The 18,486-nt window shown below is 46.7% G+C and overlaps 1 long non-coding RNA gene across 1 annotated transcript in view; it reads right to left on the reverse strand.

Annotated features, from left to right (window-relative positions):
• Positions 1-442: 442 nt before the first annotated feature.
• The window catches only part of LOC116410365, a 55,184-nt gene continuing 37,140 nt past the window's right edge, over positions 443-18,486 (reverse strand). Inside the window, exon 2 of the long non-coding RNA XR_004222326.1 lies at positions 443-695. This is a non-coding gene — a long non-coding RNA (uncharacterized LOC116410365). The remainder of the gene's footprint in view (positions 696-18,486) is intronic.

Consider the following 18,486-nt stretch of genomic DNA (forward strand, 5'->3'; position numbering starts at 1 on the left):
TTACAGTAGGGGGTACATTATCCCTTATAATACATGAGTGATACTCAGAGTTCCCTGTATAACTGAGCCTGCAGCCTTGTGCCTTTATATGGTCACAGAACCCCTCAGTGACTGCTTATATCCTTATCATTTACAGTAGGGGGGTACATTATCCCTTATAATACATGAGTGATACTCAGAGTTCCCTGTATAACTGAGCCTGCAGCCTTGTGCCTTTATATGGGCACAGAACCCCTCAGTGACTGCTAATATCCTTATCATTTACAGTAGGGGGGTACATTATCCCTTATAATACATGAGTGATACTCAGAGTTCCCTGTATAACTCAGCCTTGTGCCTTTATATGGTCACAGAACCCCTCAGTGACTGCTAATATCCTTATCATTTACAGTAGGGGGTACATTATCCCTTATTATACATGAGTGATACTATGAGACTAAGAGAAATGGAAACTCTTCATGTTTATTTATGAGATTAATGAAATACAATATTCCAATATCAACAAAGATTTGTGGTACAACTTTCTGCAGAATCAGCATTCTGAGGAACTCAAACAGTCGAGCTCAGCGCGGTCCAGTAGGAACCTCAGGAACAGGGGATTCGGGAACTTGAGATCCGTATCAGACGGTTCCGGATCAGCGGATTCAGAGATGGAAAGGTCAGCAGGAACAGCCCCCAACACATACCCAATTCCCCTATAGAGAGATATGATAAAAATTGCAGCATAGTTATTTTTCTGTACTAAGCACAATCGTGCAGGAACAGCCCCCAAAAAATACCCAATGCCTGGACAGAGAGATTCCATGATAATGGGTGCATGGTTATTTATCTGTACTAAGCACAATTCTGCAGAAACAGCCCCCAAACCATACCCAATGCCTGGATAGAGCGATACCATCTTAATGGCTGCATGGTTATTTCTCTATACTAATTACAATCCTGCAGAAACAGCCCCCAAACCATACCCAATGCCTGGACAGATCGATACCATCATAATGGCTGCATGGTTATTTCTCTTTACTAAGCACAATCCTTCAGAAACAACCCCCAAACCATACCCAATCCTGCAGGAGCAGCCCCCAAACCATACCCAATGCCTGGACAGAGTGATACCATCATAATGGCTGCATGGTTATTTCTCTGTACTAAGCACAATCCAGCAGAAACAGCCCCCAAACCATACCCAATTCCTAGACAGAGCAATACTATCATAATAGCTTTATGGTTATTTCTATACTAAGCACAATCCTGCAGAAATAGCCCCCCAAAGATACCCAGTGCCTTGACAGAGAGATGCCATGATAATGGGTGCATGGTTATTTATCTCTACTAAGCACAATCCTGCAGTAAGTGCCCCCAAACCATACCCAATGCCTGGACAGAGCGATACCATCATAATGGCTGCATGGTTATTTCTCTATACTAATTACAATCCTGCAGAAACAGCCCCCAAACCATACCCAATCCTGCAGGAACAGCCCCCAAACCGTACCCAATGCCTGGACAGAGAGATACCATCATAATGGCTGCATGGTTATTTCTCTGTACTAAGTACAATCCTGTAGGAACAGCCCCCAAACCATGTCCAATCCTGCAGAAACAGCCCCCATACCATTCCCAATCCCAGGACAGAGCAATACCATCATAATGGCTGCATGGATATTTCTCTGTACTAAGCACAATCCTGCAGAAACAGCTCCCAAACCAAACCCCAATCCTGCAGTAACAGCCCCCAAACCATAACCAATCCTGCAGAAACAGCCCCCAAACCATACCCAATCCTACAGGAACAGCCCCTAAACCATGCCTAATGCCTGGACAGAGCGATACCATTATAATGGCTGCATGGTTATTTCTCTGTACTTAGTACAATCCTGCAGGAACAGCCCCCAATCCAAACCCAATCCTACAGGAACAGCCCCCAAACCATACCCAATACTGCAGAAACAGCCCCCAAACCATTCCCGGTCTCAGGACAGAGCAATACCATCATAATAGCTGCATGGTTATTTCTCTGTACTAAGCACAATCCTGCAGAAACAGCACCCAAACCATACCCAATCCTTCAGAAACAGCCCCCAAACCATTCCCAATCCCGGGACAGAGCAATACCATCATAATGGCTGCATGGTTATTTCTCTGTACTAAGCACAATCCTGCAGAAACAGCCCCCAAACCATCCCCAATCCTGCAGAAACAGCCCCCAAACCATAACCAATCCCAGGACAGAGCAATACCATCATAATGGCTGCATGGTTATTTCTCTGTACTAAGCACAATCCTGCAGAAACAGCCCCCAAACCATTCCCAATCCCAGGACAGAGCAATACCATCATAATGGCTGCATGGTTATTTCTCTGTACTAAGCACAATCCTGCAGAAACAGCCCCCAAACCATCCCCAATCCTGCAGAAACAGCCCCCAAACCATACCCAATCCCAGGACAGAGCGATACCATCATAATGGCTGCATGGTTATTTCTCTGTACTAAGCACAATACTGCAGAAACAACCTCCAAACCATACCCAATCCTGCAGGAACAGCCCCCAAACCGTACCCAATGCCTGGACAGAGAGATACCATCATAATGGCTGCATGGTTATTTCTCTGTACTAAGTACAATCCTGCAGGAACAGACCCCAAAACATACCCAATCCTGCAGAAACAGCCCCCAAACCATTCCCAATCCCAGGACAGAGCAATACCATCATAATGGCTGCATGGTTATTTCTCTGTACTAAGCATAATCCTGCAGAAACAGCCCCCAAACCATACCCAATGCCTTGACAGAGCGATACCATCATAATGGCTGCATGGTTATTTCTCTGTACTAAACACAATCCTGCAGAAACAGCCCCTAAACCATTCCCAATCCCAGGACAGAGCAATACCATCATAATGGCTGCATGGTTATTTCTCTGTACTAAGCACAATCCTGCAGAAACAGTCCCCAAACCATACCCAATCCTTCAGAAACAGCCCCCAAACCATACCAAATCCTTCAGAAACAGCCCCAAACCATACTAAATGCCTGCACAGCGCGATACCATCATAATGGCTGCATGGTTATTTCTTTGTACTAAGCACAATCCTGCAGAAACAGCCCCCAAACCATACCCAATCCTGCAGGAACAGCCCCCAAACCGTACCCAATGCCTGGACAGAGAGATACCATCATAATGGCTGCATGGTTATTTCTCTGTACTAAGTACAATCCTGCAGGAACAGCCCCCAAACCATGCCCAATCCCAGGATAGAGCAATACCATCATAATGGCTGCATGGATATTTCTCTGTACTAAGCACAATCCTGCAGAAACAGCTCCCAAACCATACCCAATCCTGCAGAAACAGCCCCCAAACCATACCCAATCCTGCAGAAACAGCCCCCAAACCAAATCCAATCCTACAGGAACAGCCCCCAAACCATGCCTATTGCCTGGACAGAGCGATACCATCATAATGGCTGCATGGTTATTTCTCTGTACTAACCACAATCCTCCAGAAACAGCCCCCAAACCACACCAAATACCTGGACAGAGCAATACCATCATAATGGCTGCATGGTTATTTCTCTGTACTAAGCACAATCCTTCAGAAACAGCCCCCAAACCATACCCAATCCTAGAGGAACAGCCCCTAAACCATGCCTAATGCCTGGACAGAGCGATACCATTATAATGGCTGCATGGTTATTTCTCTGTACTTAGAACAATCCTGCAGGAACAGACCCCAATCCAAACCCAATCCTACAGGAACAGCCCCCAAACCATACCCAACATGGCAGAAACAGCCCCCAAACGATTCCCGGTCTGAGGACAGAGCCATACCATCATAATGGCTGCATGGTTAGTTCTCTGTACTAAGCACAATCAAGCAGAAACAGCCCCCAAACCATTCCCAATCCCAGGACAGAGCAATACCATCATAATGGCTGCATGGTTATTTCTCTGTACTAAGCACAATCCTGCAGAAACAGTGCCCAAACCATACCCAATCCTTCAGAAACAGCCCCCAAACCATTCCCAATCCCAGGACAGAGCAATACCATCATAATGGCTGCATGGTTATTTCTCTGTACTAAGCACAATCCTGCAGAAACAGCCCCCAAACCATCCCCAATCCTGCAGAAACAGCCCCCAAACCATACCCAATGCCTGCAGAGAGCGATACCATCATAATTGCTGTATGGTTATTTCTCTGTACTAAGTACAATCCTGCAGGAACAGACCCCAAAACATACCCAATCCTGCAGAAACAGCCCCCAAACCATTCCCAATCCCAGGACAGAGCAATACCATCATAATGGCTGCATGGTTATTTCTCTGAATTAAGCACAATCCTGCAGAAACAGTCCCCAAACCATACCCAATCCTTCAGAAACAGCCCCCAAACCATACCAAATCCTGCAGAAACAGCCCCAAACCATACCCAATGCCTGCACAGCGCGATACCATCATAATGACTGCATGGTTATTTCTCTGTACTAAGCACAATCCTGCATGAACAGCCCCCAAACCATACCCAATCCTGCAAAAAAAGCCCCCAAACCTACCCCAATCCTGCAGAAACAGCCCCCAAACCATACCCAATGCCTGCACAGAGCGATACCATCATAATGGCTGCATGGTTATTTTTCTGTACTAAGCACAATCCTGCAGAAACAACCCGCAAACCAAACCCAATCCTACAGGAACAGCCCCCAAACCATTCCCAATCCCAGGACAGAGCAATACCATCATAATGGCTGCATGGTTATTTCTCTGTACTAAGCACAATCCTGCAGAAACAGCCCCCAAACCATTCCCAATGCCTTGACAGAGCAATACCATTATAATGGCTGCATGGTTATTTCTCTGTACTAAGCACAATCCTGCAGAAACAGCCCCCAAACCATACCCAATGCCTTGACAGAGCGATACCATCATAATGGCTGCATGGTTATTTCTCTGTAGTAAGCACAATCCTGTAGAAACAGCCCCCAAACCATACCAAATCCTGCAGAAACAGCCCCAAACCATACCCAATGCCTGCAAAGCGCGATACCATCATAATGGCTGCATGGTTATTTCTCTGTACTAAGCACAATCCTGCATGAACAGCTCCCAAAGCATACCCAATCCTGCAGGAACAGCCCTCAAATCATACCCAATGCCTGCACAGAGCGATACCATCATAATGGCTGCATGGTTATTTCTCTGTACTAAGCACAATCCTGCAGAAACAGCGCCCAAACCATTCCCAATCCCAGGACAGAGCAATACCATCATAATGGCTGCATGGTTATTTCTCTGTACTAAGCACAATCAAGCAGAAACAGCCCCCAAACCATTCCCAATCCCAGGACAGAGCAATACCATCATAATGGCTGCATGGTTATTTCTCTGAACTAAGCACAATCCTGCAGAAACAGTCCCCAAACCATACCCAATCCTTCAGAAACAGCCCCCAAACCATACCAAATCCTGCAGAAACAGCCCCAAACCATACCCAATGCCTGCACAGCGCGATACCATCATAATGGCTGCATGGTTATTTCTCTGTACTAAGCACAATCCTGCATGAACAGCCCCCAAACCATACCCAATCCTGCAAAAAAGCCCCCAAACCTACCCCAATCCTGCAGAAACAGCCCCCAAACCATACCCAATGCCTGCACAGAGCGATACCATCATAATGGCTGCATGGTTATTTCTCTGTACTAAGCACAATCCTGCATGAACAGCCCCCAAACCATTCCCAATCCCAGGACAGAGCAATACCATTATAATGGCTGCATGGTTATTTCTCTGTATTAAGCACAATCCTGCAGAAACAGCCCCCAAACCATACTCAATGCCTTGACAGAGCGATACCATCATAATGGCTGCATGGTTATTTCTCTGTACTAAACACAATCCTGCAGAAACAGCCCCCAAACCATTCCCAATCCCAGGAAAGAGCAATACCATCATAATGGCTGCATGGTTATTTCTCTGTACTAAGCACGATCCTGCAGAAACAGTCCCCAAACCATACCCAATCCTTCAGAAACAAAAATCTGCAGAAACAGCCCCAAACCATACCCAATGCCTGCACAGCGCGATACCATCATAATGGCTGCATGGTTATTTCTCTGTACTAAGCACAATCCTGCATGAACAGCCCCCAAACCATACCCAATCCTGCAGGAACAGCCCTCAAATCATACCCAATGCCTGCACAGAGCGATACCATCATAATGGCTGCATGGTTATTTCTCTGTACTAAGCACAATCCTGCAGAAACAGCCCCCATACCATTCCCAATCCCAGGACAGAGCAATACCATCATAATGGCTGCATGGTTATTTCTCTGTACTAAGCACAATCAAGCAGAAACAGCCCCCAAACCATTCCCAAGACAGAGCAATACCATCATAATGGCTGCATGGTTATTTCTCTGTACTAAGCACAATCCTGCAGCAACAGCCCCCAAACCATACCCAATCCTTCAGAAACAGCCCCCAAACCATTCCCAATCCCAGGACAGAGCAATACCATCATAATGGCTGCATGGTTATTTCTCTGTACTAAGCACAATCCTGCAGAAACAGCCCCCAAACCATTCCCAATCCCAGGACTGAGCAATACCATCATAATGGCTGCATGGTTATTTCTCTGTACTAAGCACAATCCTGCAGAAACAGCCCCCAAACCATACCCAATGCCTTGACAGAGCGATACCATCATAATGGCTGCATGGTTATTTCTCTGTACTAAACACAATCCTGCAGAAACAGCCCCCAAACCATTCCCAATCCCAGGACAGAGCGATACCATCATAATGGCTGCATGGTTATTTCTCTGTACTAAACACAATCCTGCAGAAAAAGCCCCCAAACCGTTCCCAATCCCAGGACAGAGCAATACCATCATAACGGCTGCATGGTTATTTCTCTGTACTAAGCACAATCCTGCAGAAACAGTCCCCAAACCATACCCAATCCTTCAGAAACAGCCCCCAAACCATACCAAATCCTGCAGAAACAGCCCCAAACCATACCCAATGCCTGCAAAGCGCGATACCATCATAATGGCTGCATGGTTATTTCTCTGTACTAAGCACAATCCTGCATGAACAGCCCCCAAACCATACCCAATCCTGCAAAAACAGCCCCCAAACCATCCCCAATCCTGCAGAAACAGCCGCCAAACCATACCCAATGCCTGCACAGAGCGATACCATCATAATGGCTGCATGGTTATTTCTCTGTACTAAATACAATCCTGCAGAAACAACCCCCAAATCATACCCAATCCTGCAGGAACAGCCCCCAAACCGTACCCAATGCCTGAACAGAGAGATACCATCATAATGGCTGCATGGTTATTTCTCTGTACTAAGTACAATCCTGCAGGAACAGCCCCCAAACCATTCCCAATCCCAGGACAGAGCAATACCATCATAATGGCTGCATGGATATTTCTCTGTACTAAGCACAATCCTGCAGAAACAGCTCCCAAACCATACCCAATCCTGCAGAAACAGCCCCCAAACCATACCCAATCCTGCAGAAACAGCCCCCAAACCAAATCCAATCCTACAGGAACAGCCCCCAAACCATGCCTAATGCCTGGACAGAGCGATACCATCATAATGGCTGCATGGTTATTTCTCTGTACTAACCACAATCCTGCAGAAACAGCCCCCAAACCACACCAAATACCTGGACAGAGCAATACCATCATAATGGCTGCATGGTTATTTCTCTGTACTAAGCACAATCCTTCAGAAACAGCCCCCAAACCATACCCAATCCTAGAGGAACAGCCCCTAAACCATGCCTAATGCCTGGACAGAGCGATACCATTATAATGGCTGCATGGTTATTTCTCTGTACTTAGAACAATCCTGCAGGAACAGACCCCAATCCAAACCCAATCCTACAGGAACAGCCCCCAAACCATACCCAACACTGCAGAAACAGCCCCCAAACGATTCCCGGTCTCAGGACAGAGCCATACCATCATAATGGCTGCATGGTTAGTTCTCTGTACTAAGCACAATCAAGCAGAAACAGCCCCCAAACCATTCCCAATCCCAGGACAGAGCAATACCATCATAATGGCTGCATGGTTATTTCTCTGTACTAAGCACAATCCTGCAGAAACAGTGCCCAAACCATACCCAATCCTTCAGAAAGAGCCCCCAAACCATTCCCAATCCCAGGACAGAGCAATACCATCATAATGGCTGCATGGTTATTTCTCTGTACTAAGCACAATCCTGCAGAAACAGCCCCCAAACCATCCCCAATCCTGCAGAAACAGCCCCCAAACCATACCCAATGCCTGCAGAGAGCGATACCATCATAATTGCTGTATGGTTATTTCTCTGTACTAAGTACAATCCTGCAGGAACAGACCCCAAAACATACCCAATCCTGCAGAAACAGCCACCAAACCATTCCCAATCCCAGGACAGAGCAATACCATCATAATGGCTGCATGGTTATTTCTCTGAATTAAGCACAATCCTGCAGAAACAGTCCCCAAACCATACCCAATCCTTCAGAAACAGCCCCCAAACCATACCAAATCCTGCAGAAACAGCCCCAAACCATACCCAATGCCTGCACAGCGCGATACCATCATAATGACTGCATGGTTATTTCTCTGTACTAAGCACAATCCTGCATGAACAGCCCCCAAACCATACCCAATCCTGCAAAAAAAGCCCCCAAACCTACCCCAATCCTGCAGAAACAGCCCCCAAACCATACCCAATGCCTGCACAGAGCGATACCATCATAATGGCTGCATGGTTATTTTTCTGTACTAAGCACAATCCTGCAGAAACAACCCCCAAACCATACCCAATCCTACAGGAACAGCCCCCAAACCATTCCCAATCCCAGGACAGAGCAATACCATCATAATGGCTGCATGGTTATTTCTCTGTACTAAGCACAATCCTGCAGAAACAGCCCCCAAACCATTCCCAATCCTGGACAGAGCAATACCATCATAATGGCTGCATGGTTATTTCTCTGTACTAAGCACAATCCTGCAGAAAACCCACCATACAAACCTGCAGAACAGCCCATACCCAATGCCTGACAGAAGGCGATACCATCATAATGGCTGCATGGTTATTTCTCTGTACTAAGCACAATCCTGCAGAAACAGCCCCCAACCATACCCATCCTAAAAACAGCCCCCAACCATCCTGCACTGAAACAGCCGCCAAACCATACCCAATGCCTGAAGAGCGCGATACCATCATAATGGCTGCATGGTTATTTCTGTACTGCATCAATCCTGCAGAACATCCAATCCCAATCCTGCAGAAACAGCCTCAAACATACCAATCCCAAGAGCGATACCATCATAATGGCTGGCATGGTTATTTCTCTGTACTAAGCACAATCCTGCAGAAACAGCGCCCAAACCATTCCCAATCCCAGGGACAGAGCAATACCATCATATGGCTGCATGTATTTCTCTTACTAAGCACAATCAAGCAGAAACAGCCCCCAAACCATTCCCAATCCCAGGACAGAGCAATACCATCATAATGGCTGCATGGTTATTTCTCTGAACTAAGCACAATCCTGCAGAAACAGTCCCCAAACCATACCCAATCCTTCAGAAACAGCCCCCAAACCATACCAAATCCTGCAGAAACAGCCCCAAACCATACCCAATGCCTGCACAGCGCGATACCATCATAATGGCTGCATGGTTATTTCTCTGTACTAAGCACAATCCTGCATGAACAGCCCCCAAACCATACCCAATGCCTGCACAGAGCGATACCATCATAATGGCTGCATGGTTATTTCTCTGTACTAAGCACAATCCTGCATGAACAGCCCCCAAACCATTCCCAATCCCAGGACAGAGCAATACCATCATAATGGCTGCATGGTTATTTCTCTGTACTAAGCACAATCCTGCACAAACAGCCCCCAAACCATTCCCAAACCCAGGACAGAGCAATACCATCATAATGGCTGCATGGTTATTTCTCTGTACAAAGCACAATCCTGCACAAACAGCCCCCAAACCATTCCCAATGCCTTGACAGAGCAATACCATCATAATGGCTGCATGGTTATTTCTCTGTACTAAATACAATCCTGCAGAAACAACCCCCAAACCATACCCAATCCTGCAGCAACAGCCCCCAAACCATTCCCAATCCCAAGACAGAGCAATACCATCATAATGGCTGCATGGTTATTTCTCTGTACTAAGCACAATCCTGCAGAAACAGCCCCCAAACCATTCCCAATCCCAGGACAGAGCAAAACCATCATAATGGCTGCATGGTTATTTCTCTGTACTAAGCACAATTCTGCAGAAACAGTCCCCAAACCATACCCAATCCTTCAGAAACAGCCCCCAAACCATACCAAATCCTGCAGAAACAGCCCCAAACCATACACAATGCCTGCACAGCGCGATACCATCATAATGGCTGCATGGTTATTTCTCTGTACTAAGCACAATCCTGCATGAACAGCCCCCAAACCATACCCAATCCTGCAAAAACAGCCCCCAAACCATCCCCAATCCTGCAGAAACAGCCCCCAAACCATACCCAATGCCTGCACAGAGCGATACCATCATAATGGCTGCATGGTTATTTCTCTGTACTAAGCACAATCCTGCAGAAACAACCCCCAAACCATACCCAATCCTACAGGAACAGCCCCCAAACCATTCCCAATTACAGGACAGAGCAATACCATCATAATGGCTGCATGGTTATTTCTCTGTACTAAGCACAATCCTGCAGAAACAGCCCCCAAACCATTCCCAATGCCAGGACAGAGCAATACCATCATAATGGCTGCATGGTTATTTCTCTGTACTAAGCACAATCCTGCAGAAACAGCGCCCAAACCATTCCAAATCCCAGGACAGAGCAATACCATCATAATGGCTGCATGGTTATTTCTCTGTACTAAGCACAATCCTGCATGAACAGCCCCCAAACCATCCCCAATCCTGCAAAAACAGCCCCCAAACCATACCCAATGCCTGCACAGAGCGATACTATCATAATGGCTGCATGGTTATTTCTCTGTACTAAGCACAATCCTGCAGAAACAGCCCCCATACCATTCCCAATCCCAGGACAGAGCAATACCATCATAATGGCTGCATGGTTATTTCTCTGTACTAAGCACAATCAAGCAGAAACAGCCCCCAAACCATTCCCAAGACAGAGCAATACCATCATAATGGCTGCATGGTTATTTCTCTGTACTAAGCACAATCCTGCAGCAACAGCGCCCAAACCATACCCAATCCTTCAGAAACAGCCCCCAAACCATTCCCAATCCCAGGACAGAGCAATACCATCATAATGGCTGCATGGTTATTTCTCTGTACTAAGCACAATCCTGCAGAAACAGCCCCCAAACCATTCCCAATCCCAGGACAGAGCAATACCATCATAATGGCTGCATGGTTATTTCTCTGTACTAAGCACAATCCTGCAGAAACAGCCCCCAAACCATACCCAATGCCTTGCAGAGCGATACCATCATAATGGCTGCATGGTTATTTCTCTGTAATAAACACAATCCTGCAGAAACAGCCCCCAAACCATTCCCAATCCCAGGACAGAGCGATACCATCATAATGGCTGCATGGTTATTTCTCTGTACTAAACACAATCCTGCAGAAAAAGCCCCCAAACCGTTCCCAATCCCAGGACAGAGCAATACCATCATAACGGCTGCATGGTTATTTCTCTGTACTAAGCACAATCCTGCAGAAACAGTCCCCAAACCATACCCAATCCTTCAGAAACAGCCCCCAAACCATACCAAATCCTGCAGAAACAGCCCCAAACTATACCCAATGCCTGCAAAGCGCGATACCATCATAATGGCTGCATGGTTATTTCTCTGTACTAAGCACAATCCTGCATGAACAGCCCCCAAACCATACCCAATCCTGCAAAAACAGCCCCCAAACCATCCCCAATTCTGCAGAAACAGCCGCCAAACCATACCCAATGCCTGCACAGAGCGATACCATCATAATGGCTGCATGGTTATTTCTCTGTACTAAATACAATCCTGCAGAAACAACCCCCAAACCATACCCAATCCTGCAGCAACAGCCCCCAAACCATTCCCAATCCCAGGACAGAGCAATACCATCATAATGGCTGCATGGTTATTTCTCTGTACTAAGCACAATCCTGCAGAAACAGCCCCCAAACCATTCCCAATCCCAGGACAGAGCAAAACCATCATAATGGCTGCATGGTTATTTCTCTGTACTAAGCACAATCCTGCAGAAACAGTCCCCAAACCATACCCTATCCTTCAGAAACAGCCCCCAAACCATACCAAATCCTGCAGAAACAGCCCCAAACCATACCCAATGCCTGCACAGCGCGATACCATCATAATGGCTGCATGGTTATTTCTCTGTACTAAGCACAATCCTGCATGAACAGCCCCCAAACCATACCCAATCCTGCAAAAACAGCCCCCAAACCATCCCCAATCCTGCAGAAACAGCCCCCAAACCATACCCAATGCCTGCACAGAGCGATACCATCATAATGGCTGCATGGTTATTTCTCTGTACTAAGCACAATCCTGCAGAAACAGCCCCCAAACCATTCCCAATCCCAGGACAGAGCAATACCATCATAATGGCTGCATGGTTATTTCTCTGTAGTAAGCACAATCCTGCAGAAACAGCCCCCAAACCATAACAAATCCTGCAGAAACAGCCCCAAACCATACCCAATGCCTGCAAAGCGCGATACCATCATAATGGCTGCATGGTTATTTCTCTGTACTAAGCACAATCCTGCATGAACAGCCCCCAAACCATACCCAATCCTGCAGGAACAGCCCTCAAATCATACCCAATGCCTGCACAGAGCGATACCATCATAATGGCTGCATGGTTATTTCTCTGTACTAAGCACAATCCTGCAGAAACAGCCCCCATACCATTCCCAATCCCAGGACAGAGCAATACCATCATAATGGCTGCATGGTTATTTCTCTGTACTAAGCACAATCAAGCAGAAACAGCCCCCAAACCATTCCCAATCCCAGGACAGAGCAATACCATCATAATGGCTGCATGGTTATTTCTCTGTACTAAGCACAATCCTGCAGAAACAGCGCCCAAACCATTCCCAATCCCAGGACAGAGCAATACCATCATAATGGCTGCATGGTTATTTCTCTGAACTATGCACAATCCTGCAGAAACAGTCCCCAAACCATACCCAATCCTTCAGAAACAGCCCCCAAACCATACCAAGTCCTGCAGAAACAGCCCCAAACCATACCCAATGCCTGCACAGCGCGATACCATCATAATTGCTGCATGGTTATTTCTCTGTACTAAGCACAATCCTGCATGAACAGCCCCCAAACCATACCCAATCCTGCAAAAAAAGCCCCCAAACCTACCCCAATCCTGCAGAAACAGCCCCCAAACCATACCCAATGCCTGCACAGAGCGATACCATCATAATGGCTGCATGGTTATTTCTCTGTACTAAGCACAATCCTGCAGAAACAACCCCCAAACCATACCCAATCCTACAGGAACAGCCCCCAAACTATTCCCAATCCCAGGACAGAGCAATACCATCATAATGGCTGCATGGTTATTTCTCTGTACTAAGCACAATCCTGCAGAAACAGCCCCCAAACCATTCCCAATCCCAGGACAGAGCAATACCATCATAATGGCTGCATGGTTATTTCTCTGTAGTAAGCACAATCCTGCAGAAACAGCCCCCAAACCATACCAAATCCTGCAGAAACAGCCCCAAACCATACCCAATGCCTGCAAAGCGCGATACCATCATAATGGCTGCATGGTTATTTCTCTGTACTAAGCACAATCCTGCATGAACAGCCCCCAAACCATACCCAATCCTGCAAAAACAGCCCCCAAACCATCCCCAATCCTGCAGAAACAGCCCCCAAACCATACCCAATACCTGCACAGAGCGATACCATCATAATGGCTGCATGGTTATTTCTCTGTACTAAGCACAATCCTGCAGAAACAACCCCCAAACCATACCCAATCCTGCAGGAACAGCCCCCAAACCATTCCCAATCCCAGGACAGAGCAATACCATCATAATGGCTGCATGGTTATTTCTCTGTACTAAGCACAATCTTACAGAAACAGCCCCCAAACCATTCCCAATCCCAGGACAGAGCAATACCATCATAATGGCTGCATGGTTATTTCTCTGTACTAAGCACAATCCTGCAGAAACAGCGCCCAAACCATTCCCAATCCCAGGACAGAGCAATACCATCATAATGGCTGCATGGTTATTTCTCTATACTAAGCACAATCCTGCATGAACAGCCCCCAAACCATCCCCAATCCTGCAAAAACAGCCCCCAAACCATACCCAATGCCTGCACAGAGCGATACTATCATAATGGCTGCATGGTTATTTCTCTGTACTAAGCACAATCCTGCAGAAACAGCCCCCATACCATTCCCAATCCCAGGACAGAGCAATACCATCATAATGGCTGCATGGTTATTTCTCTGTACTAAGCACAATCAAGCAGAAACAGCCCCCAAACCATTCCCAAGACAGAGCAATACCATCATAATGGCTGCATGGTTATTTCTCTGTACTAAGCACAATCCTGCAGCAACAGCGCCCAAACCATACCCAATCCTTCAGAAACAGCCCCCAAACCATTCCCAATCCCAGGACAGAGCAATACCATCATAATGGCTGCATGGTTATTTCTCTGTACTAAGCACAATCCTGCAGAAACAGCCCCCAAACCATTCCCAATCCCAGGACAGAGCAATACCATCATAATGGCTGCATGGTTATTTCTCTGAACTAAGCACAATCCTGCAGAAACAGCCCCCAAACCATACCCAATGCCTTGACAGAGCGATACCATCATAATGGCTGCATGGTTATTTCTCTGTAATAAACACAATCCTGCAGAAACAGCCCCCAAACCATTCCCAATCCCAGGACAGAGCGATACCATCATAAAGGCTGCATGGTTATTTCTCTGTACTAAACACAATCCTGCAGAAACAGCCCCCAAACCATTCCCAATCCCAGGACAGAGCAATACCATCATAACGGCTGCATGGTTATTTCTCTATACTAAGCACAATCCTGCAGAAACAGTCCCCAAACCATACACAATCCTTCAGAAACAGCCCCCAAACCATACCAAATCCTGCAGAAACAGCCCCAAACCATACCCAATGCCTGCAAAGCGCGATACCATCATAATGGCTGCATGGTTATTTCTCTGTACTAAGCACAATCCTGCATGAACAGCCCCCAAACCATACCCAATCCTGCAAAAACAGCCCCCAAACCATCCCCAATCCTGCAGAAACAGCCGCCAAACCATACCCAATGCCTGCACAGAGCGATACCACCATAATGGCTGCATGGTTATTTCTCTGTACTAAATACAATCCTGCAGAAACAACCCCCAAACCATACCCAATCCTGCAGCAACAGCCCCCAAACCATTCCCAATCCCAGGACAGAGCAATACCATCATAATGGCTGCATGGTTATTTCTCTGTACTAAGCACAATCCTGCAGAAACAGCCCCCAAACCATTCCCAATCCCAGGACAGAGCAAAACCATCATAATGGCTGCATGGTTATTTCTCTGTACTAAGCACAATCCTGCAGAAACAGCCCCCAAACCATTCCCAATCCCAGGACAGAGCAATACCATCATAATGGCTGCATGGTTATTTCTCTGTACTAAGCACAATCCTGCAGAAACAGCCCCCAAACCATTCCCAATCCCAGGACAGAGCAATACCATCATAATGGCTGCATGGTTATTTCTCTGTACTAAGCACAATCCTGCAGAAACAGCCCCCAAACCATTCCCAATCCCAGGACAGAGCAATACCATCATAATGGCTGCATGGTTATTTCTCTGTACTAAGCACAATCCTGCAGAAACAGCCCCCAAACCATACCCAATGCCTTGACAGAGCGATACCATCATAATGGCTGCATGGTTATTTCTCTGTAATAAACACAATCCTGCAGAAACAGCCCCCAAACCATTCCCAATCCCAGGACAGAGCGATACCATCATAATGGCTGCATGGTTATTTCTCTGTACTAAACACAATCCTGCAGAAAAAGCCCCCAAACCGTTCCCAATCCCAGGACAGAGCAATACCATCATAACGGCTGCATGGTTATTTCTCTGTACTAAGCACAATCCTGCAGAAACAGTCCCCAAACCATACCCAATCCTTCAGAAACAGCCCCCAAACCATACCAAATCCTGCAGAAACAGCCCCAAACCATACCCAATGCCTGCAAAGCGCGATACCATCATAATGGCTGCATGGTTATTTCTCTGTACTAAGCACAATCCTGCATGAACAGCCCCCAAACCATACCCAATCCTGCAAAAACAGCCCCCAAACCATCCCCAATCCTGCAGAAACAGCCGCCAAACCATACCCAATGCCTGCACAGAGCGATACCATCATAATGGCTGCATGGTTATTTCTCTGTACTAAATACAATCCTGCAGAAACAACCCCCAAACCATACCCAATCCTGCAGCAACAGCCCCCAAACCATTCCCAATCCCAGGACAGAGCAATACCATCATAATGGCTGCATGGTTATTTCTCTGTACTAAGCACAATCCTGCAGAAACAGCCCCCAAACCATTCCCAATCCCAGGACAGAGCAAAACCATCATAATGGCTGCATGGTTATTTCTCTGTACTAAGCACAATCCTGCAGAAACAGTCCCCAAACCATACCCAATCCTTCAGAAACAGCCCCCAAACCATACCAAATCCTGCAGAAACAGCCCCAAACCATACCCAATGCCTGCACAGCGCGATACCATCATAATGGCTGCATGGTTATTTCTCTGTACTAAGCACAATCCTGCATGAACAGCCCCCAAACCATACCCAATCCTGCAAAAACAGCCCCCAAACCATCCCCAATCCTGCAGAAACAGCCCCCAAACCATACCCAATGCCTGCACAGAGCAATACCATCATAATGGCTGCATGGTTATTTCTCTGTACTAAGCACAATCCTGCAGAAACAGCCCCCAAACCATTCCCAATCCCAGGACAGAGCAATACCATCATAATGGCTGCATGGTTATTTCTCTGTAGTAAGCACAATCCTGCAGAAACAGCCCCCAAACCATAACAAATCCTGCAGAAACAGCCCCAAACCATACCCAATGCCTGCAAAGCGCGATACCATCATAATGGCTGCATGGTTATTTCTCTGTACTAAGCACAATCCTGCATGAACAGCCCCCAAACCATACCCAATCCTGCAGGAACAGCCCTCAAATCATACCCAATGCCTGCACAGAGCGATACCATCATAATGGCTGCATGGTTATTTCTCTGTACTAAGCACAATCCTGCAGAAACAGCCCCCATACCATTCCCAATCCCAGGACAGAGCAATACCATCATAATGGCTGCATGGTTATTACTCTGTACTAAGCACGATCAAGCAGAAACAGCCCCCAAACCATTCCCAATCCCAGGACAGAGCAATACCATCATAATGGCTGCATGGTTATTTCTCTGTACTAAGCACAATCCTGCAGAAACAGCGCCCAAACCATTCCCAATCCCAGGACAGAGCAATACCATCATAATGGCTGCATGGTTATTTCTCTGAACTATGCACAATCCTGCAGAAACAGTCCCCAAACCATACCCAATCCTTCAGAAACAGCCCCCAAACCATACAAAATCCTGCAGAAACAGCCCCAAACCATACCCAATGCCTGCACAGCGCGATACCATCATAATGGCTGCATGGTTATTTCTCTGTACTAAGCACAATCCTGCATGAACAGCCCCCAAACCATACCCAATCCTGCAAAAAAGCCCCCAAACCTACCCCAATCCTGCAGAAACAGCCCCCAAACTATTCCCAATCCCAGGACAGAGCAATACCATCATAATGGCTGCATGGTTATTTCTCTGTACTAAGCACAATCCTGCAGAAACAGCCCCCAAACCATTCCCAATCCCAGGACAGAGCAAAACCATCATAATGGCTGCATGGTTATTTCTCTGTAGTAAGCACAATCCTGCAGAAACAGCCCCCAAACCATACCAAATCCTGCAGAAACAGCCCCAAACCATACCCAATGCCTGCAAAGCGCGATACCATAATGGCTGCATGGTTATTTCTCTGTACTAAGCACAATCCTGCATGAACAGCCCCCAAACCATACCCAATCCTGCAAAAACAGCCCCCAAACCATTCCCAATCCTGCAGAAACAGCCGCCAAACCATACCCAATGCCTGCACAGAGCGATACCACCATAATGGCTGCATGGTTATTTCTCTGTACTAAATACAATCCTGCAGAAACAACCCCCAAACCATACCCAATCCTGCAGCAACAGCCCCCAAACCATTCCCAATCCCAGGACAGAGCAATACCATCATAATGGCTGCATGGTTATTTCTCTGTACT

This window comes from Xenopus tropicalis, chromosome 4 (genome assembly GCF_000004195.4).
Source record: "Xenopus tropicalis strain Nigerian chromosome 4, UCB_Xtro_10.0, whole genome shotgun sequence".
Taxonomy (NCBI): Eukaryota; Metazoa; Chordata; class Amphibia; order Anura; family Pipidae; genus Xenopus; species Xenopus tropicalis.